This window comes from Girardinichthys multiradiatus, chromosome 6, assembly GCF_021462225.1.
Source record: "Girardinichthys multiradiatus isolate DD_20200921_A chromosome 6, DD_fGirMul_XY1, whole genome shotgun sequence".
Lineage (NCBI taxonomy): Eukaryota > Metazoa > Chordata > Actinopteri > Cyprinodontiformes > Goodeidae > Girardinichthys > Girardinichthys multiradiatus.
The window spans coordinates 36,201,641-36,226,284 of NC_061799.1; the positions used below are offsets into that span (position 1 = coordinate 36,201,641).

Consider the following 24,644-nt stretch of genomic DNA (forward strand, 5'->3'; position numbering starts at 1 on the left):
GCTACTCTGAAGGCCACATATTCATGGCCTCAGATTAAAGGCATTGTTGAAAGAGGGCAGTAAGATGTCCTGTTTAAAGTTTACCAACAGCCATTGAGGGGACCCATCAAACCAGTGGAAGAAGGTGCTCTGGTCACATGAGACCTAGATTAAGCTACATGCAAACTGGCCTATAATCAAAATTTAATGTGTGACAGTAACATGAATTCATTTCTGCACATTGCCCTGTACATGGTCATTTTCCTCCTACTTGACAATTATCCTACTCTGTGTGGGACCATTATATAAAATCACGATAAAACACATTGAAGTTTGTTGCAGTAATGGAAAAAGTTCAAGAGTACTTTTACAAAAACTGAAAGAAGTAAACTTTCCATTCATTGAAGGTCATATCATTAGTAATTGCTTTTGTTTAGTGTCTCAGCTAAAAACAGAGAACTGATTGATTGAGCTCACTTTTACCAGTCACAGCTAAAAATTATGTACTTCAGGATGAGTTAAAAAAGATGGAGGTGGTGCCTTTACTATAGATAATTGGGCTTCTCCTGAAGTAAAAACTCTACAAAAAATCTGTTTAAATACTAGGAGCAAGATGTTGTAGAATTTGTCAGTGTTTCCAGCCATCTGCCATGGCATAAGCATCAGACTCAGTGACTCAAAGCAAATGAACAAGCTGATAAAAGAAAAAGGCTGTGAGGAACATTGTGAGGAACATTGTTAAAAGAAGAATATGGCAGTAGCAGCTCAGCACCCCTGCACATGCTTTGCATGTTGATGAACCTGCAGAGTCACCTCAGGGACTTCTTGGACTCTGCAGAGATGCTGCAAGAAGGAACAGAAATAGACACTTGAACTGCCTATATTGAATGGAAAATCAACAACAAGGGACTCTTCCCAGGCTCTTTAAATTTACATTCACCTGACATTTCTTATTTGTCTTCAAGATAATTTTACATTTAAATTAGGAAATTATGTAGCATTAATTTCTCTTGGATAACTCTGAGATTGCAGTGGTCATAACAGTCCTAACACCTGCAGCTAGATGTGCATTAATCTAAATGTTTTATATCCCTGCGAGTGGGATGTAATGAGAAATGTTCTGTTATTGAATAGAAAAGAATAGTCTGTTATATGTCCCTTAGTAAGGAAAAGTGAATCAGCAGCCACTAAAGGAGCTACTTCTCCCATTAACTCTCTAGTTTCTTTAACATAGAAATAACTCCTTCATCAGTGTTTCTGGTTTTCTTTTTTTGTGTGTGTATCCTCTGTCCTCTCATACCGCCTGACGGTCGTGGCAGATGGCCTCACACACTGAGACTGGTTCTGGTTCTGCTGGAAGTTTCTTCCTGTTAAAGGGGAGTTTTCCTTTCCGCTGTTGCTACATGAATGCTCGGTATCAGAGATTGCTGCAAAGTCAACAATGTTATGCAAGTGACTGTCCATGTTGCTAGCTTCTTGTCCAGGAGGAGTGATTACTGCAAATTAGTGACTCAATGCAATCTTCTGGGTTTTACTTAGAAAACTTTCTTACCAGATTGAATAATAAACTGAACTTGACTGCATTGTTTAGTAACTAATATAAAATAGGAATGTATATAATTGACTTTGAAGCTGCCTGTTTGACTGGATCGAAATGACAGTTTTGTTTTTTTATAAAATGCTTTAAGATGACAGTATAAATAACTGAATGAATTTAATTTAATGCAAAGCAATAGGTAAATAAAAACAAGACATATAAACACACAAAAAAAATGATAATAAAACGCTACATAACAAGTAACAACTATAAATTTGTGATTAAATAAGAAATTTGCACAGTAAATTATACAGGTCTATTGTAACAAAGTGCACTTTGTTATGTTTCTCCATTTGAAATGTTATGGGCTATATGCATTTTTAGATCTTACAATTAAAGAAGAAACACAAATAAATATAAATATAGTTATAATAAATACTAATAATTTAGCATTTTTTAATGTCCCAGCTCTGCAGATGAATCAGCGTCGGTGCAGAGCTGCAGGTTTCTGATCATCAAGCCATTTATGACCATGAGAAATGCAGCCTGCGAATGAAGCACTGTGTCATATAGTGGGTTTTTGATGGACCAAAATGCAGGGAAGAACTCCTGAAGCTCGAGGTTTTCAGGTAAGATGAGTGTTTATTATCCATGGCAGGACACAGACAGGAGAGCCAACACACGAGATAATAAACATAACATAAGGAACCAGCGGGGAACAACAAACAAACGGGCTTAAATACAAAAGTGAACAGTAGGGGGAACCAATGACAAACCTGACAAGACAATCAGGGGAAAACACAGAACAGGTGTGGGCTTAGGGTGCAGGGAGACAGAAAACAAAAGACTAGACCAGGTAATTTACCAAAAACACAAGCTCAAGAACTCAAAACACAAACAGGTTTGACACACTGTCTGCTTTTGCATTTTTTACATTTTGAGAAAAACAAACATTTCTTCAGCCATTTGGGTTATGAAGAGTCTCTGGGGGCAGCGTTGGAGAGCCGAAGAGGTTGCACCCGGGTTATTGAACCATCCAGCTTTCTTTTGACTTATTGGATAAACTTGTTTTTCATATTGGAAAAGGCGGAATACGGCATAAACTGGTATGTGAACGGTTCGGATGGAAGTACAGGTAGGAGACGGGGAAGGTATGAATTTTGAGGGACGGACACCTGTAGGTAGGGGGAGAGGAAGAGGATGTGGGAAAAAGGAGGAAGGAGGGATGTTTGAAAATCAGGGTAACAAGTTGCGATGTCAAAATGAGGCTTTTTGAAGCACAGAATCATTTTGTGTCATAAAGTGGTTCACAACCCGAAGCTTCATTCAGTTCCCTTGGGTGACATCTACTGGCAGTAGTGATTATTGCACCAAATGAAGCCCTGTGAATGTGATGCACCTCTTGTGTAAATAATACTACTTATGTATGTATATATGCGTGTTGTACATATGTGTTTTTAGTAACCCATTAAAGATTCTGAGTAATTAACTCATGAAAAAATAATAATTTAAAAACAATGTGAACTGTAGGGGATTACAGATGAAAAATAGCCATTAGGCTAATTCTGGCTTCTTAAATTTGAATTGTCATTTGTTTTATGAAATTCCACTGTCCCATTTTAGATAAATAACAACAACAAAAATAAATGAAGTGAAAATTTTTGATTTCTTTGGGAGTGTGCTTGGTTTACTGAGTGTTTCTGGACATTGTGCTTGGTGTAATAAAGAGGGTGCTTGTGTTACTTCAGGTGTTTTTATTCAAGAAAAGTAATTTCTGCACAATAGAAGGGCTCAAACGGTTTCCTTTTTTTGAGACAATTTCTCCAGCTTTGGAAAATACTCTTTCACAGGGAACAGAGGAGGCTGGTGTGACAAGGAACTGTTTGGCTGGGTGGTCGAGGTTTGGGTACAGAGAAAGGCTGGGAGTCCTTCACTATGAAGTCCACAAGAGCCTCATCAAGCTCTTGCTTCCTGGATCCTAAAAAAAATAAATTAAGAAAAGTAACTTCAATTTAGCTTACACACATTTAACTGTCATTCTTTCTAATTCTGCATCTACAGGTCCTTCTCAAAATATTAGCATATTGTGATAAAGTTCATTATTTTCCATAATGTCATGATGAAAATTTAACATTCATATATTTTAGATTCATTGCACACTAACTGAAATATTTCAGGTCTTTTATTGTCTTAATACGAATGATTTTGGCATACAGCTCATGAAAACCCAAAATTCCTATCTCACAAAATTAGCATATTTCCTCCGACCAATAAAAGAAAAGTGTTTTTAATACAAAAAACGTCAACCTTCAAATAATCATGTACAGTTATGCACTCAATACTTGGTCGGGAATCCTTTTGCAGAAATGACTGCTTCAATGCGGCGTGGCATGGAGGCAATCAGCCTGTGGCACTGCTGAGGTCTTATGGAGGCCCAGGATGCTTCGATAGCAGCCTTTAGCTCATCCAGAGTGTTGGGTCTTGAATCTCTCAACGTTCTCTTCACAATATCCCACAGATTCTCTATGGGGTTCAGGTCAGGAGAGTTGGCAGGCCAATTGAGCACAATGATACCATCGTCAGTAAACCATTTACCAGTGGTTTTGGCACTGTGAGCAGTTGCCAGGTCGTGCTGAAAAATGAAATCTTCATCTCCATAAAGCTTTTCAGCAGATGGAAGCATGAAGTGCTCCAAAATCTCCTGATAGCTAGCTGCATTGACCCTGCCCTTGATAAAACACAGTGGACCAACACCAGCAGCTGACACGGCACCCAGACCATCACTGACTGTGGGTACTTGACACTGGACTTCTGGCATTTTGGCATTTCCTTCTCCCCAGTCTTCCTCCAGACTCTGGCACCTTGATTTCCGAATGACATGCAGAATTTGCTTTCATCCGAAAAAAGTACTTTGGACCACTGAGCAACAGTCCAGTGCTGCTTCTCTGTAGCCCAGGTCTGGGGAATGCGGCACCTGTAGCCCATTTCCTGCACACGCCTGTGCACGGTGGCTCTGGATGTTTCTACTCCAGACTCAGTCCACTGCTTCCGCAGGTCCCCCAAGGTCTGGAATCGGCCCTTCTCCACAATCTTCCTCAGGGTCCGGTCACCTCTTCTCGTTGTGCAGCGTTTTCTGCCACACTTTTTCCTTCCCACAGACTTCCCACTGAGGTGCCTTGATACAGCACTCTGGGAACAGCCTATTCGTTCAGAAATGTCTTTCTGTGTCTTACCCTCTTGCTTGAGGGTGTCAATAGTGGCCTTCTGGACAGCAGTCAGGTTGGCAGTCTTACCCATGATTGGGGTTTTGAGTGATGAACCAGGCTGGGAGTTTTAAAGGCCTCAGGAATCTTTTGCAGGTGTTTAGAGTTAACTCGTTGATTCAGATGATTAGGTTCATAGCTCGTTTAGAGACCCTTTTAATGATATGCTAATTTTGTGAGATAGGAATTTTGGGTTTTCATGAGCTGTATGCCAAAATCATCCGTATTAAGACAATAAAAGACCTGAAATATTTCAGTTAGTGTGCAATGACTCTAAAATATATGAATGTTAAATTTTCATCATGACATTATGGAAAATAATGAACTTTATCACAATATGCTAATATTTTGAGAAGGACCTGTATATCTGTGTTATGCTGACCTTGATTGGTGGCAGGAGGCTGAGTGTTCTTGTGTTTGACTCTATAATGCCTCAGCTGCTGCCGGCAAAGCGAACACTGCACCTGTAAAACCAAGATAACAACCCGCTACCGCACCTCTTGCATTTACATGATACCATGACTATAACACTACTGCATTGTATAGGCTTTCTAATAAACACTTTGAATGTACCCTTATTAGGTGGCAACAAATCGAAATATCCCCAGACTTGGGAACGCTATGGTTGCTCCATGACAGAATAATCCACCAAAACTCAAAATATCCAAAAACGAGATCTGTTTGTAACGTATAATACGTGTAGAACGGGGATGTGAACCGGGGCTTGAGCCATCTTAAATACACTGAATTACGCCAGATGTTTGAAACTCCGCCAGTCAACTTGAAGCAGTCAGCTGACTCAGTCTGAATGAAGCAGCGAAGTGGTTCACACGTCATCGTGGACGTGACACGAAGCAAGCTCTGGCCCACTGCTTCACCATAACTACCCTGTAGAGTTTGAAATGTGCTTTGAAGCCTTTGTGTTAGGGGTAACATCTCTAGGTCCAGGTAATAGACCATTAGGTTTTTAGAGTCTGTTTAAATTATTTATTCAAAGAGTTATTTCCTTCTAGAAAATCTTTGAATCCTATGATAAAGATAAAGATGGGCTGCTGGATTATAAAGAGTTTCTCAGCTACATGATGGACAGAGAAAGGAAATGGAAAATTCACTTTCATGACCTTGACAAGAACAACTGTGGTGAGTGAAACAAAATTAGTCATGTCTCTCATTGAAATAGTGTATTTCAGTGAATGCAACAATTAAGTGGACTTTTAATTAGCTTTTAAAATATTTGTCTCCCCTGTTTTAGAATGTAATCTGCATGAATTCTTCAAATGTGTCTACAGTGATTGCCTTTGTTGATTAAAAGTTGTTTCATTTACCGTAAAATAAGCTTTTGAAGGTGAAACTGTTCAGGTTTGCACAGAAGCATAAAATGTGTTTATAGTGCATACACCCAGCACTCGGGGTGGTGACCCTTGCACATATAGAAACCTCTGTCATGACCTGACAACTTGCAGGAAATAAGGAGGATGAGCAGACTCGGTGTGTGTTTGTGATTCTCTGTATCTCTTCTCTGATCAGGAGTGATTGACCAGGAGGACATCATATGTTTGCTTAAGGAGTTAGGAGTGTTCATATCAAAGCCAAATGCAAAAAAAAAAATAATTCAAATGTAAGATTGCTTTTGCCCACCATACCTTAATGGATTGATTATTGTACTTGGATAAATCTTCTTATGTTTAATAGAAAAGAACAAAATTTAAAAAAATATTGGATGATTCCGAGATGAGGTTTAAGCTTCTGTCCAATCAGTTTATGTCTTTGAATAATTTATTTGAACCTCTCTTTTCCCCTTGGGATGGTTACACAACAAGCAAATTCAATGACTTTTAAAAACAAGAATTTATTGCTTAATCTGGCATTTATTGTAGATTTTCGCTAACCCAAATACAATCAAATGATTTAAATCAAAATATGTGTTCCACTTTCCTTTATTCAGTAAATAATTTGCCAGCAACTTCGACCTTCAGCCGAGAACATGGAATATCAACAACGATGATAACGCTGCCTCCAACAGCTCCAGCAGAAACAATCAGCCAGTTGGCTGAGAAAGAGAGGTCATCACAAAAGGTCTCCCCATCGAAATCCACAGGAGATGTGGACCCCCCCCATTATACCCCCCCTCCCCCAAAACCCAGACCCAGACCGACCCCCCTGTTCAACCACCCTCACCCCAGACGTCGACCCAGACCGCATAGAACTCTCCCATCTCCCCACTGAGCCCGCTTTTTGCTTTACTGGATTCTGATAACATGAAAGGAGCTCTTAAGATCGGGACCCAAATGGCTCTGACATCTTCTCCATTCAACACCCCCTGTGGCCGAGGCCCTGCTACTAAACCAACATCTTCCAAATGCCGCAGACCTCCACCACCTCCTAATCTATCTCCTCCTAATCAGGACCTTCAAATCACTTCTCTGTGATACAGTCTGGGCCCCAGTGGTAATTCTGTCATGTCCAGGAAAAACTTGGGCCCCTAAAAGGAGATAGTTGTAAAATCTCTGTGCTTATACGTGACAGAAAGAACAAAGCCAAAAGGACAAGAGACAGTAATAAACAATCAACAAAAGCCATAAACTGTCAGGTACAACCAGACACAGAGTTAATATCAACAACTAAGTCATATAAACTGGCTTTACTGAACATTAGATCTCTGTCAGGAAAATCATTTTTAATCATTGATAACATTACTGACCATGATCTTGATGTTATGTTTTTAACAGAAACATGGTTACATGAATTTAATGAAGCTCCCATTCTGATAGAGGCGACGCCTCCGAACTACAATTTTCTTTGTGAGAGCAGACAACAAAGAAAAGGTGGAGGGGGGGGGGGGCACTTTGTTTATATATTTACTGAAGTGTAAAAAATATTTCTGGGCAAATTTGACTCTTTTGAATATTTGGCTCTCCAGATAAAGAGCCCGGTCCGAACCATGTTTTTGAATATTTACAGGCCTTCTAAGTCCAAAACAAACTTTTTCAGTGATTTGAATGAGCTTTTATCTGTGATATGTGTTTATTATGACTGTTTAATTATTGTGGGAGACTTCAACATTGACATGGACAATCCTGAAGACAGAAGTGCAATAGATCTATGTGACACTCTTAGAAATTTTGGTTTGACTCAACATGTTAAACAGCAAACGCACAAACAGGGACATATTTTGGACTTGATCATCACTAAGGGTCTAAACATTTCCAAGGTGTCTGTAACTGATGTTGCTCTATCTGACCACTTTTCTGTTATTTTTGAAAGCCTCATCTGCAATGACTCAGTTTGCCAAAGAGACATTATAAGAAAACGCATCTTTAAGGACGGTGCTGCCGAAACCTTTAACCAGATTTACTCTTCTACCTCCACTTTGCCCTGTAACACTGTAGATGTCCTCACTAGAACTAAGAAAGTGGAGCACATCACCCCGGTTCTAAAGTCCCTACAATGGCTCCCTGTAGCTCAGAGAATAGACTTTAAAATACTTCTGTTAGTCTATAAATCACTGAATGGCTTAGCACCAAAATACATTACAGACTTGTTGTCAGTGTATCAACCTCCCAGACCTCTCAGGTCTTCTGGCTTAAATCTACTCTGCATACCCAGAACCAGAACCAAACATGGAGAAGCAGCTTTTAGTTCTTATGCTCCACTAATCTGGAATAAACTCCCAGAAAACTGTAAAAGTGCTGAAACCCTAAGTTGCTTTAAATCAAGATTAAAAACTTATTTGTTTAGAGTGGCCTTTGAATGTGTTATCTAAATATTAAGTTTTCAATCCAATTTTCCTTTCATTTTCTTATCCATCATTCTATTCTCTTTATTTTTTTAATACCCCTGTTGTTTGATTTTAAGTATCATTGTAATGTTTTTCCTTATGTACAGCGCCTTGAGTGCCTTGTTGCTGATAAAGCTCTATATAAATAAACTTGACTTGACTTGACTTGCTTCAATGGCGTGTTCTCTTGTCTTTTCAATTTTGAGGAATGGCTAAGCGAACTGGGACTGTGCCATATTATTACTGGAAGGAAACAGGAAGTTAAGTTGCTACCAACTTCACATGGCATTTTGTTTTCTCGGTTGAATATTGTGCTACAGCAATGAAAGCTTAATTTATTTTAAGGCTTTTTACACATCTTTAGCTGGAGTTTTATTAAGTGTGGAGAGTGCTGTATTCTTTACATCTGTTTGTGGAATCAGTAAAGGTTTTTTGTACTCTCCATCTTCTCTATCTGCTCCACAAGTGTTGAAGGTGAGGCTGAACCTGCAGCAAGCTGACACGTATCACGGCTTTGTGGCGTGCACCCGATCTATATACAAACACGAGTCCATGTCGTCCTTTTACAGAGGATTCAGGCCCAGCATCCTCTGCATGATTCCTTATGCAGGTGTGGAGTGCACAGTTCATCAGGTGAGCCACACTGAACCCCACAAAGATCAAGTACACCTATTCTGCTGAAAAAAACTAGTTTCCTTCTTACTACATTCGAACTTTGATATAATGTCCTTAAAACAAGTCAAAATGAGGCTCAGTATTGTGTGTGGCCTCCATGTGCCTGTATGACCTCCCTACAATGCCTGGGCATGTTCCTGATGAGATGGCGGATGGTCTCCTGAGGGATCTCCTCCCAGACCTGGACTAAAGCATCCGCCAACTCCTGGACAGTCTGTGGTGCAACGTGACGTTGGTGGATGGAGCGAGACATGATGTCCCAGATGTGCTCAATCAGATTCAGGTCTGGGGAACGGGCGGGCCAGTCCATAGCTTCAATGTCTTCATCTTGCAGGAACTGCTGACACACTCCAGCCACATGAGGTCTAGCATTGTCCTGCATTAGGAGGAACCCAGGGCCAACCGCACCAGCATATGGTCTCACAAGGGGTCTGAGGATCTCATCTCGGTACTTAATGGTAATCAGGCTACCTCTGGCGAGCACATGGAGGGCCGTGCAGTCCTCCAAAGAAATGCCACCCCACACCATTACTGACACACTGCCAAACCGGTCATGCTGAAGGATGTTGCAGGCAGCAGATCGCTCTCCACGGTGTCTCCAGACTCTGTCACGTCTGTCACATGTGCTCAGTGTGAACCTGCTTTCATCTGTGAAGAGCACAGGGCGCCAGTGGCGAATTTGCCAATCCTGGTGTTCTCTGGCAAATGCCAAGCGTCCTGCACGGTGTTGGGCTTTGAGCACAACCCCCATTTGTGGACGTCGGGCCCTCATACCATCCTCATGGAGTCGGTTTATAACCGTTTGTGCAGACACATGCACATTTGTGGCCTGCTGGAGGTCATTTTGCAGGGCTCTGGCAGTGCTCCTCCTGTTCCTCCTTACACAAAGGTGGAGGTAGCGGTCCTGCTGCTGGGTTGTTGCCCTCCTACGGCCTCCCCCACGTCTCCTGGTGTACTGGCCCGTCTCCTGGTAGCGCCTCCAGGCTCTGGACACTACGATGACAGACACAGCAAACCTTCTTGCCACAGCTCGCATTGATGTTCCATCCTGGATGAGAGAGACTAAAGTACACCCTTCAATCAAACGTTTTGACAGGTGACCTTTGACCTTAAGGGGGGTCATGGCGCCATGGGGGCGGGGAGGTCATGGGGTCAACAGGGAGTGTGTCTGAGGGGCGTAACCGTGGATGCTGATTGGTTGTCGTCATTAGGGGCGATACCTTAAATGAGCCAATGAAAATGTGTTTAAGGACGTTACGGGGAAGGCCTTAAATGAACCGATTAAAACACAGGGGTGTGTTTGTTATAAATAGAACAAGACAAATATGGTATTATCAGAAACTGTATGGCATCAGCACCAATTAAAAATAGAGGGGGTGTGTTTTTAAGCCTCGTTAAACCTTGAATAACCCAATGAAAACAATGGGGCGTGTTTTAGTGTTTACTTTAAATACAGGGATAAAACTCTGCACTTTACATGCAGCATTCGTTGGAAAAGAACACCCGTTCAGCAATGGCTAGAGTTAAGAGAGTTTATCGTCAAGCGGAGGAGAAACGCAACGCGTGCCAAGATGATGTTGAACAAGCAACTGCATCATCTATATCATCTACTTCCTCATCTGAGATACCTATCGGAATTCCCGTCATAACATACTCTACCGATGATGAGGATCCAACATCAACTTCAACAACCACGGTTGAAAATCAGACCTCGGGTCGGCCAAGAGGTACGTCAGTTCTGTGCGAAACCCCAGTGACCGTCTACCAGCATTCATCCCGTGAATTGAATGCTCCTAAGAAATCAACATACTACATCTGCAGGGTACAAAGACCCCCGTTCGACACTCTGCAGGAAGAATGGTCTTTGGAGCCATATGGCCTGAGTGGTACCTGGGGTTATATTTTCATGTATGAAATAGGAGAGCTTTGCCTGTATCAATTGGATCAAGACGAGGTATTTAATGGATCACTGGCTCTGTGTACTCTCACCCACAGCGACTGGGCTGTGTTAAGGCTTGCAATCCCGCACCTTAATGATACCCCTGAAACAGTCTCAATGCAGGAGAGGGAGGAAGAAGAAGAATAAGAAAACGAACTGTCTCCTCGACCTGTAAAACGGGCGAGAATGTTTCATATACCATCCGATCTTGAAATAGCTGAGAGAGAACCTCTCTTTAGCGCAGTGTGGGGGTCAAAAACCACAGAAAATGGTCGCTGGTCTTTTCGGGCAAGCAGACGCAGGAACAACCGGACGAACCCCTCAGATCTGTTTGTGTTGGAGGCTTTCAATCAGGACTGCGGCGTATTCAAGACACTGCTGGCTCTGCCGTTTGAAGCTTGGGCAGAGAAGATGAGTGAAATTGGACAGCGTCTTTCCGACCTTTTCCACAACTCACGAAGTTGGATTGATGTCATGTCAGTGAAAAAAACGCTGACGTTTCCTGTTTTACGTTTAGAACAAACCCTCTTCTGAGGACACGCCCCCTTCCTATGATATATATACGGGGGATAACAGCAAGCTCACAGACACTGAGAACCGTATCCTGAGAATGAGTGGACCGACACCATACAGGGATCTCTACAACCACCAAGCAGAGATCCACTTCTCTCCTGAGCACGATGAAAGCTTCAACATTGGACCATATCATCCGCCTTCCCCTGACCTCTTCTCACCATCCACCACAACATCCTCATTCTCAGAGAACCACTTCAGTCCTGCATCACCTACAGGATACAACATGAAATATCTACCGCTTTCTCCAGACCTCTACTCACCATCGCCGCTATTCATGGCTGAGTCTGTAGACGCGAATGTCCTGCCTGAAGACATGAAGGTGGTCGTGGAGGAGGAGGTAGCTACCAGCTACTCACCCTCTACCGAAGCCCCTACACAAACCCTGGAACCGATGGAGGACCCTCAGCCTTCAGCGGAGGATGAGAGTAACCAGGGGGACGAAATTGACGGTTGGTTCTCAACCACCCTCATCAATACGGTGAAAACAGCGATACTTCATTTATTCAACATAACCTCTTTGAACTATCTCAGAGAAACCTGCTATGGATGTATAACGAACCACCCGAGCCAGCGTCAACACCATTGCCTGGAGGTATTGGGGGAGGATTATTACCAAGTCAACTTTCAACGTTTGGGGGTTACGACGACTCGTAACCCCCAAACTCATTCCTGCTATTCAGAATCTTCTGGTACTTCGACGCATACAAGCGGATGACTTCAGAGTGAAGACGATTGCCAAGACGGTTTTATATGAACTGAAATCGGTACAAGGCATCCACAGTGCAATAGCGCACGTTTATGATCGCATGGTCGAAGAGAAACACCTCAAACAACTTAACTCTGTTTCAGAGTGCTATGGACTGACAAACTGATCTCACATGTTTGATGACTTGTTGTATCATTTTTAGTATTCCAGTACTTTAATTAATCTGCAATATATGATTTTTCTTCTTTTTTTCTTGTTACTATTAAATACAATTAAAGTAGGAACATATTATCCTTCCCAAAAGTGTTGTTTAAAAGCTAGTAGTGTTTGAATTCATCTGCATTAATCTGCATTTTATCTGATTTGGTTTTTTTTTTTTACTATTAAATACAAAAATAAAAAAAGGGATAAATCTACCCTCCGGTGTGTTTTTTCTCATTATTTAACAAGTAATTGTCAGAGTGAGCATAAGGCAGAGATGGCAGGAAGACGGCTGATGAAGAAAGTATATTATAGCCCTTCAAATCCGGGACGTTTTGGGGGTGTAGATAGGCTGAGGAGGGTTATGCAAGATGAAACGGGAAAGAAGGTTGCGGTTGAAAAAGTTAAAGATTTTTTATCAGGAGAAGATACCTATACTCTACATAAACCTGCAAGAATAAAGTTCCCGAGAAACAGAGTTTTTGTCACCAGACCATTGAGGCAGTTCCAGGCTGATCTCTGTGACATGCAAGCTCTGGCCATGGAAAATGATGGTTATAATTATTTATTAACAGTCATTGACATCTTTTCAAAAAGGGCGTATGTACGAGTTTTGAAGAGGAAAACAGCCGCTGAGGCGGTAAAGGCATTTGAATCAGTTTTTACAGAAAGTCAGATCCCCAAAAAACTTCAGACTGATGCCGGTAAAGAATTTTTTAACAAGAAATTTAAGGTTTTAATGGAGAAACACGGTATTGAACATTTTGCCACAGCGAGTGAAGCAAAAGCTTCAGTGGTCGAGAGATTTAACCGCACATTAAAAACAAGGATGTGGAGATATTTTACAGCTAACAATACCCGGCGGTACGTCGATGTACTGCAAAACCTAGCTAGAAGCTACAACCATTCCTACCACTCCAGCATTAAAATGAGCCCTATGGAAGTGACCCCAGAAAATGCCTTTCAAGTGTTTCAGAATCTGTATGATGTCAAGTCCAACAGATATTGCAAGGACTCAGTGACAACGTTTAAACAAGGGGATCTTGTCAGAATATCCAAGGTCCGTGGAGTGTTTGACAGAAAATACGAACAGAGTTTTACGGATGAAGTGTTTACAGTCTATGACCGGATACCCCGTTCTCCTCCTGCATACAAACTCAAAGATTTGGATGGAGAACCTATCGAGGGTTCCTTTTACGCTGAGGAACTTCAAAAAGTAAAAATATTTAACGACGTACGATCAAGGGAGTCAAACAGGTTTTTGTAAGCTGGAAAAACTGGCCTGAGAAATTCAACAGTTGGATCAAGTTTGATGAACTTCGAAACGTATAAAAAAGGTTTGCACTAAACCTCACAGTTGACACAGCATCATGAACCGTCAGGTAGAGGATGATGGCTTTTACGTTACCCTTCCCTCTAACGTTGGCATGGAAGTGTTTAAAAATAATACCAGTTCGAGTTTCCGTGTAAATTTAGCTCAACATATTGATTTAGAAGGCCAATGGAGGGTTGTATTAGCAGAGATTTCATACCCTCATACATGGTATAATTTACCTGATTATGATGCCTGCTTTGAATGGAGGAAGGTTGGTGATGTGGAGATCAATACGCAAAGGATCAGAAGTGGCTACTATAACAGCGTTATTCAACTCGAGACAGAGATGGAACTGTTTTTCAAAAAAATGAACTCGGGTATTGTGGAGATATATTATGTGTGTGCATTAATTATTATTATGTTCATAACCAGCGTGTTATAAAATGTATAACCTGTGTGTGAGTATAAGACATTGTGGCCTGCAGAAGTGTTGTTGCACAAACTTGGCCTTGAGTGTGAAGTAGAGAAATAATGAAGAATGGTGGGAAAAGAATGTGGGAGGATTAACTAGCCAAGTACTCCCTTCTCATATTAGCAGACTCCCTTCTCCAGGTGCAGGACAATAGCTGTCCAAATATGTTAAGCCGGAAGAGTCTGTATGAAATCATATGTATGAAAAAAACTGTGGATAGGGCGCTGCCTATTTTCATGTGTGTTTCAATAAAAGCAATGGCCCCAGTGAGAAGCTCCGAAGTCGTCTCGGTGTGTGTTGTGTTACCACATGCGAGAGCTTCCCTGATCCAGGTATTTGAATAACATACAGCTGTCTCCGTGTGATTTATTATAATGTCTTGTGAATTCTTTCAGCTTAGGTGAATAAACGAACACGCAGAACACCCCTTGGGAGGGTGCTTCAACAATTGGTGATCCTCCGACGTGATTCACGGCTGACTTAGGGAATTTGGACAAAGAGAGAGTGTGACAGATGAACCTCTGACATCCAGGGCGCCCACATGTCATCAAAAGGTAGGCAGTGCCTATTGTATCAAAGTCTGCCGATTGAATTTATGTATAGATTAAATTATTTACCAGGGTGTCAGCGGTTTTGAATGTTATAACTCTGGAAAACTGTTAAAGACTGTGCATTAACTGAATGTGTTAAAATGGAGTCAGAGATGAAAAATCTGAGATGAGACCAGGGGTTAAAGTCCCCTGGGTCAAAGGTAAAAAAGGTTGAAGTCCTTTTATTGCTGAGCGTGGCTGCTCCACTCATTAGTTGACAAATTAATGAGATATGGCTGGGTTTGAGTCCCGTGCAACTGGCAAGGCACGAATAATTGGCTGTGGTTAGAGTCCAAGAACTAATTCATCTGAATTATTTTAAAGAAAACAGATGAATGGTTCACTCAGAAATTTTACAAGGGTTAAAGTCCCCATCTAGTGGTCACACGGAAGAATTACACAACTGGCTGTGTGTGTAGGGTTCAAGTCCCCATCTAGAGTGCAGTCGACTTTAAATATTTGAACACACATTCTGACTTAAAAATACGGTTGGATTGTTAATTACTTAAGCGAAAATAAAATGCATTTGTTGTATATAGGGTGAAGTGGCTTGTAGTGGATTGTTTTTGCATATTTGTGCATATTTCCTGTGTGCGAGTGTCTGTCAGACTGTTGTGTTGAATTGAGGAAATACGAACTGGAATGTGTTTGTGTGCACTGAGCGAGATGATCAATTGGGTTATTTTTGAAGGTAAGAAAGATTCTGATTGGACAGTGGTACCACACAAAAATTAAACTAATCTCATGTTTCCTAAAAGACTCTGCATAGAAAAGGCTCTCAAAACTGCAGTTATTTTCCACCACAGTACCAAGATTTTTAAGCATGCTTTTTCTTTATTTTAAAACAGATCTGTATTTTTGTTTTGTTTTTGGCTTTTTAGCATAATGATGTCTGAAGATTCTTATGAACTGGGTTAGGAGCAAATATGATCTGAGGTAAATTAGGAGCTGTGAACTAGTGATTTTTAAATCTGATTATTGTCCAAGCAGAAATAATACACTAACAGGTGTGGGGATATTTAGCCAATACTCTCTTCAATCTGCAGAAAGTTAACATCATTGCTCATTTTAGGAAAAGAAAAACAAATAAAGGCTCTCTCAATACTAAAGAGGATGGTCGGCTCAAACTCCAGTCTCCTTGTTTGATTTCTTAAGGTTTAAAGATTAAAACAATACATAGAAGTACAAAGGTACACAGAGTAATTTCAGATTACTAAATCATAAAATATTGGAACATTTATCAGCATTTGGATTATTAAAGAGGGGTTATAGTAATAATTTTCTCCCCAACTCTCAAAATTTAAATAACCAAATTAAGGAAAATTATGTGTGTCTTCCCTTTAAAATACTATGTGGAAAAAAGTCCAGTTTGGATTCAAGCTTATTATTTTAATTTCTGATTAAATCAAACACTGCAGTTTTTGTTTTGTTTGGGTATACCATAAAAATGTCAACGCTGGCTTAAAATACTTCTTTGTATTTAATCTGAGCAGAGAAATTCTTGAATGCAGCTGCGATTAAATTGAGCTCATAAAATAACACCAAGTTAACTTAGAAAAATTACAAGGTACCTGAAACTAACTGTGTGACTGTGTTGTGTGTGTATGGAGGACTAAGCATTTTAATAGAATCATAGCAGGATTCTGCTAGTCCTGTGTTTTCTTTTGCCCAGGTTAAAACTACGTACTGGTGACTTTGGAGATTCAGGTCGGATTTCATTCCAGAAAATTAACACCGCTGCGAATTAGTTGCAGTAGAAGGGCGTGTTAATATCCTCTCCTTAAAGTTTCATGCCAGTGACCTTTGATCTGGGACATTTATACTACAATTAAACTAACATAAAACATAATGGGGAAGAAACAAAGTAAACTAATTGACTTAGTAGGGGATGTAAAGTTTATGGAAAACTATGTAAAAGGAGCAGGTATGATCTGTCATAAATGGAATAAAAAATAAAAAACATGGGTTTTTGGGCAAATTAGATACAAAGGATGTCTTAAAATTACAAGGGGATCTAAAATTAGAAATAATGAAAACTAAAAAGAGAAAAATAACAAAGAACAATGGGGAAGAGACAGAGAAAAAGTTCGGATTTAACAGAAATATGTACACGATGGCATAAAAATACGGATTTTCAGGTAACTTAATTATCACTGAAATCCTAAAACTACACGGGGATCTTAAACTGGAGATTATGCATTCAAAAGATTCAAGAGACAATAAAAAACCTTGCCAGATTATAATTTCAAAGGGGACTTTTCAGTCCCTGAGTGCACACAGTTGATAAACAGATTAAAACAAAAAGATTAATTAAAAAAACAACAATAAGAGCAGCTTTTAACTGACATAGCCATAATACTGAGGCCTTAAGAAAAGCACAGGAAAAAAAAAACTTTCAGCTTAACTGAAAACAAATAAAGGGGGGCGGACTGCCACCCATCCCAGGTTAGAATACCAAGGTAGCCCCAAATTATAAAGACTAAGAGATGGTTTTAGAGGACGTGGTAAAGGAAGTTAAAAGAGGAGGTGACAACATGGAAACTGTCCAACTGGACAACCCAGTGAACAATGACTAGAGAAGAGAGAACAAAATGTTGTTAAAAAGAAGTAATCTGAGAGTAAAAGATTTTGTAGGCAAGCATTAGTGAGAAACAGGTGCTTTAAAAATCATTCTATGGTGTTATACTACCAACAATATCATGATAAAAAGCAAAAGATTCATTTTACAGGGAAATAATTCCATATTTGGCTCAGATTGTTTGCATTCTTGATTTTTCCTCTTTGAGAGAAGTTAAATTTCAGCTCTGTGAAACGACCTTGACAAAGAGATGCAGCTGCCTGAAAACAAAGATAAAACTTCTGCACGCAGCAGAAGCCTGTCTCTGCTGAAAGGTCTGAAAAAAAATTGTAACTCTACCCTGCATGTGTCAAACTCAAGGTCCGCGGGCCAAAATCGGACCCCAGAAGTTTAGTGATTCTCTAGAAGTAGAGCCTTTTAATATGGTGATTGTGTGCTTGAATGTTATTTTGTCAATAAATAAGCAGTTTTGTCTACATTCTGCCACAATCTGCCTTTTGAAAATATTTTGAATCCTGCTCTTTATGTCTAAAAAAAAATTGGCTAAAGTCTGCAGACACAAAATGAACCTGGATTGAAGCTCTAATTATGTTTATTTAATCTGAGATCTTCTCCAAATGCAACAGTATATGTCAGTCTACATGAGATACTAACAACTTCACCTACTGGTATAATATAAAGATCTGATTGAATATGTGAAACAAACAATGATGAAAGTTTTTCAACAGGTGATGCTCATCCAGGAGGAAGACAGTGTTCCTAGGAAATGCAGCTCATTCATTAACAATCAGTTTTTCTCCTATAGGTGGAAGTTTTGCTGACTAATCATAGGCTGGATCTATGAAACATTATGAGCACAGACCAAATGACCAAGGTTCTGACTGACTTATGAACCTCACTGACCTGACAATGATAACATGACACCCAACAGATAACACCTTTAAGGTGGATCCCACTAAGACCACCTTATTGATTCTTGGTGAATAAAAAAGAATTGAAGCGTTCAAAACAGACCTAGTGGAAACAAAAGGGGTTATGAGGAAACAATGTACATTTTAAGTATAATAGAAGTCAAATTATGTTCAAATTTTTGCAAATAAAATTACTCTGACAGAGAAATAAGTAAGTAGTGTGTGAATGTGTGTGAATGGGAATGACTGATTTCATTGTAATGCATCTTTGAGGGACTTTAAAAGCCCTAATAAAGGTCTGATGTTCAGATGATCTTTGCCAAACTTATATCTTGATAAGGTTTCCAGAATCTTTTCCGAAAAATCATATAAAAATAGCAAAAGTTCTACCTGTATTGAAAATACTGATAACCATAAGAAAGTTTATAGACCCGCCTTCAATTTTTCACAATTCTTGTACAAACAGGTTATTTAAACTTTCATGTGGCCAAATGTCTGTGTTTGACTTTCTGTTTTTGTGAAATAAATGTCTGTTTCATGTTATGTAAAAATTAGAGTCTTCAACATTACCATAATAATATTAGGTCAGTTCTCTATGGTAAAACAAAAAGATTTTAACAGATGTTTAGACTTTTTCCAGTCAGGTTCAAAATGATTGAATTAGACTCAAACTTAACATAAGATGAAATGAACCTTAACAGAATTACTGGACTGGACTGAAATAGAGAAAACTTTAGTTAATTGAAACAAACTTTAGTTACTTGAACTAAATACAAAGCTGACTGAAACTGTATGTTGTATCTATAAAACTGGGTAAGATAAACTAAGATTATAAGATATAATATGCCCTTCATATTTTGTGTTCATCAGTGAGTGAGTTTTTATTTTTTTATTTTAAATGTAATAAGGACAGCGGCTACAGTGACACATTGGGAAGACCCACGTGTCAAAGAGGGAATATGTCACATCTGGTAAAGCATTAATCCTACACTATAAATTTTTCTGACTATGCAAAGAATTTTTGCAGATCATGCATAATTTGTTGCAAACACGGGGGAAGAAGTATTGTCTAGTGGTAATAGATTAACCTAGTTACACATTTCTTCCCCACATATGGTATCCCACAGATTATAAGGTCAGATAATGGAACTCATTTTATAAATAAACTAATAGAACTAAGTTCTAAAGCATTAGGGTTTCAGTTAAAGATTAAGGAAAACAATAACTCAGGAGGCAGAGAAAAAGAAAAGAGGAGAAAGAGCAGCTACAGAATCAGCTCCTTAAATTGCAGCTGCAAGAGGCCAAAGACAAAATTAAATAAGAGAAAAATGATATAACTGAAAATGTAATGTTAGCTGCAGCTCTACCTGTTCCTCCAGCAGCACACAACCCTATGTCTATGACTGATCAGTGGCAAGGAGGTGGTTACCCCCTCCTCCACCCTATCCATTTTAATAATTACAGGTACAGTGGCCCCGGTCGTGGAGGCAGATGGCATGTTGGTGGTCAGCTGGTCGTGGTGTATGGTGTGGAGCACCCAGAGGAAGGGGTGGAAGCAGCAGGGCACTGGGAGATGTGTGCTACAACTGTGCAGCGTGGGCACAGCAGATCCCACGTTGCCTGCAAAGGTGGGAGAGAACTGTCTGAATTTTTGAGTGGACACTGGAGCTACTTATTCCACCATAACACAGCAACCTCCTAAACCACTGCTCTCTACCAAGACTGTTTCTGTGATGGCTTATCAGGGGCTACATAAATTCTTCCTGTTCAGATTGGGACTCAGAGAGTAACTCACCCTTTTGTGTGTTCACCCAGCACACCTGCTAATTTGCTGGGCAGAGACTTATTAGTGAAGCTGGGAGCATCAGTGTTGTGTGGTACTGATGGGTTAACGATAACTTTTCCAGATGGTTCCTCTTTGGCATGTGGACAAATGCTTCAGCATGGACAATATTTTTACAGCCAGTTGCAGAGGAATATGCTGACATCTACTGGACACTGTTGACCGAACCTCCAAGCAGCATCTTCTCTGTGTATCAGCTGTGGAAACCCTAGATTCAAAATCTCTGCCCCTGCACCTCTCTGCCTGACCCGACCCATGTCACTTTGTTCTACGACCGTTGTCACACTGAATGGTACCAGATTTGTTTAATGAAACAGTAGAAGGTAGGACATGGTTCATTTCATCCAAAAATGTTTATGTGGCTCTTGAGGGTGTGGCTGCAACAGTTGATTTAACACCTGACCAAGTGGAATGGTATTTACTGTCGGATGAAGCTGTTCCTCATGATTCTCTTTCTTTGCATCCCGAGTATCAAGCTAAGGAATTGAGAGGAGTGGTAAAGCGCTCTCTGGCAGCTGGGGACTGGCAGGACACCTCAGACACCAACTTAATTTTGGTTACAGAGTTCTCAAAACAGGTTCAAGAGAAACCAACCGAGGGACCTCCGCCAACCACGTCCGAAGCTGAGTGGATCCTGCTGAAGGTGATCAAAAGGAAGTGGTCAGAGCCCAGGTGGACGGGTCCATTCCAGGTCACAGAGAGAACCTCACATGCGGTGAGGGTCAAGGGCAAAGGAGACATGTGGTATCATTGGAGCCAGTGTGCAGCAGCAGAGGCACCACAGAGATCGCTGCCAGAGGTCCAGCAGAATCTGAGGGACAACACCAGCACACCAGAAGATCTTTCTCACCCAATTCAAGGGGCAGAATAATCCCCTAGAGTGAGAAAACGTTCATTTACACCTAAAGGTTAGTTTACACCTTAGGTGCACCGTCAGATCAGCGGTCCCACCAATAGGGGCAGAATAATCCTCTGGTGAGGCCACTTAGCTCCAGGTCAGTCTACACCTGTGAGTGAAGACCAGGACATCACACAGAAGAGGCGGATGTGACTGAGTTTTCCTCTCTTTCACTGGTGGTCGTAGCTGCTCTCCCACCGAGAACTGAACTGAACACTCTGAACTTAAAAAAATAATAATAATAATAAAAAGGTCTTTTGTGTTTCACCATATTGTTAATCCTCATCTTCCTTTGCAGGTACCTTCGAAACGAACGGGAGGTGAAAATCTAGGACCCAGGCCCCTTAAGGGTTGGATCATGGTAGGTATAGGTGTTTTAGCATTCTTCATTGTTACATTGATTTTCGGATTGTTCTTTGAACTGCCTTTTCAAGCATGCTCCAGTCATTCAGACAATAAAGTATCAATACACAGCGCTCCACCCATTGCCAACAAAACCAGGGCTGGCCCTTTTACCCCTCTACGGAGAAATGGCACATACACTTGCTTTAACTTCACTTCCAAAACCCTGCAGGTAAATGTAGGAAAAATTCCTCGCGATTGGTGCAACTCCACGGTGTCAGGCACAGTGATAGGTCCTTGGGCAAGATCAGGACTTTATTATTATTGTGGAGGACACCGCCTTCTGACTAGGATACAAAATAATACTATTGGAGTGTGTGCCTTGGTTAGGTTGCAGGCACCTCTCCTCTTGTTAGGAAAAGACCTTAAGTATCTTCCTTCAACACACGCCCAAAGCACAGCTCTAACTAGGAGAAGGCGTAGACATATCATAAAACCAATGAACTAATGAATATAAATTAGCAGATCAAGTCTCAGCAGGCTTTGAAAACATCCCCATTATAACAGCTTTGTTCCATGTTACTCCCAATAAAAACGTTGACCGCATCAACTACATCCATTACAATGTTTTACGTCTAGCTAACTTAACAAGGGATGCAGTAGAAGGCCTGTCTGAACAATTGGCACCAACCTCCCTCATGGCTGTGCAAAACCGAATGGCATTAGATATGTTGTTAGCAGAAAAAGGGGGCGTCTGTTCGATGTTTGGGGATATGTGTTGCACTTTTATTCCCTACAACACTGCACCTGATGGTTCCGTCTCAAATGCTTTAGAAGGATTAAAAACACTTTCAATCACTATGCATGATCACTCAGGACTAGACAATCCGTTAGAAGACTGGATGATGGGCATGTTTGGACACTGGAAAGGGTTGATTATGTCATTGTTTATTTCCATTGCTGTTTTTGTAGCTATTATGGTTACCTGTGGATGCTAATGAGGAGGAGGACAAAGATTAACCCGTAAGTGTAATTTACAGGGCGTATGATATGTATTACTGTCTAGGGTGCGAAAACTTGTTAGGGTGTTAATTATTTACTGTCTAGGGAACAGAAGGACGGTAGAATATTATATTGGCAAAATTTGAAAGACTATGGAATAAAGCACGGATCGACACCCTCCAGTTAGAGGGGTCACGACTCCCTGTCAAGACTTAGAAGGTTGTAAGCATCCTTGGGACTACAAAGGCCCGACAGGCAATAGTCCCTGGGCACAGGGCGTGGCATTGGAGGCAGGGTCATAAAGCATTATGACAAAAATTTCCTTCTGCTCCACAGGTTGTAATGATTGTTAAAATCTTTTATTTAGCATCTCCAAGTAGTGGTGAAGTCACATAGGTGACTTCAAAAGGGGGAAATTGTGGACATATATTATGTGTGTGCATTAATTATTATTATGTGCATAACCAGCGTGTTATAAAATGTATAACCTGTGTGTGAGTATAAGACATTGTGGCTTGCAGAAGTGTTGTTGCACAAACTTGGCCTTGAGTGTGAAGTAGAGAAATAATGAAGAATGGTGGGAAAAGAATGTGGGAGGATTAACTAGCCAAGTACTCCCTTCTCATATTAGCAGACTCCCTTCTCCAGGTGCAGGACAATAGCTGTCCAAATATGGTAAGCCGGAAGAGTCTGTATGAAATCATATGTATGAAAAAAACTGTGGATAGGGCGCTGCCTATTTTCATGTGTGTTTCAATAAAAGCAATGGCCCCAGTGAGAAGCTCCGAAGTCGTCTCGGTGTGTGTTGTGTTACCACATGCGAGAGCTTCCCTGGTCCAGGTATTTGAATAACATACAGCTGTCTCCGTGTGATTTATTATAATGTCTTGTGAATTCTTTCAGCTTAGGTGAATAAACGAACACGCAGAACACCCCTTGGGAGGGTGCTTCAACAATATCCGCATTAAATTCAGCAAAGTTCAAAAGAGATTTGCATTTCAAGCAAGCAGTCCGTATGAAATACGCTTCTTCAGCACTCTAGCTTATATGATGGGCGTGAAACCAGGGGAATGGATTCATGTAAGAGACTAAAGTACACCCTTCAATCAAACGTTTTGACAGGTGACCTTTGACCTTAAGGGGGGTCATGGCGCCATGTGGGCGGAAGGTCACTGGTCTTTTTTTCAAAGACACTGCAGGTGCTCTGAACTCTATTGTTACAACTAACGGCCCTAACCAAGGTCTTAACAGCAGAGCAGGCTTTACGGCAAATTCCAGGGAGGTACATCTCCTAGGCCCCCTGCATGCAGACATATTTTTCTGCGAGAGACTTCTTTTAAACTCTGTTGACCTCAAAATTAAACTTACAAGAGCCAACGATGCCTTTTGTCTCATGGCCGCAAGAGACTCTACTTTCAAACTCAGGATATTAGGAGCATCTCTTTTCATCAAAAAAGTTTCTGTCTCTCCAGCTGTACGACTGGGTCACACTACAGCTTTAATGAAAGCAAATGCTCTGTATCCACTTTCACGTGTGAATGTAAAAACATATTCCATCCCTGAAAATTCAAGGGTATGCAACCAAGAGAATCTTTTCTTAGGCGTCTTTCCCAAGTATGTGGTGATTGCGTTACTGGATCATGATGCTTTTACAGGAACACGCAATCTCAATCCGTTTGACTTTAATCATTTTGATATGGAATATTTAGCTTTGTGTAAGGATGGCAGACAAATTCCTGCTAAAGCCTTCCAGCCCAATTTTAACCAAGGTCATTCAGTGAGAGAGTATTACAACTTGTTTACGGCTACAGGACGACATCTAAAAGATCTTCCGCTGAGTATAACACGTCAGGAATTTAATCAAGGATACTCTCTATTCACATTTAATCTTAACGCGGGCGAGGACACAGATGCTCTATCTCCAGTTTCCAGTAGGAATTTAAGACTGGAAATGCGTTTCAGAAACCCATTGCCTCATACCACCACGCTGATCATCTACGCTTGTTATGATTCTATTTTAGAGATTGATTCAAAGAGGC

The 24,644-nt window shown here is 40.7% G+C and overlaps 1 long non-coding RNA gene across 1 annotated transcript; it reads left to right on the forward strand.

Moving 5' to 3' along the window:
• Positions 1-8,740: 8,740 nt before the first annotated feature.
• On the forward strand, positions 8,741-21,119 carry LOC124870436. Its single transcript, XR_007038769.1, has 3 exons — positions 8,741-9,190; positions 14,837-14,995; positions 20,483-21,119. It is a non-coding gene; the product is annotated as an uncharacterized LOC124870436 (long non-coding RNA).
• The last annotated feature ends 3,525 nt before the right edge of the window (positions 21,120-24,644 follow it).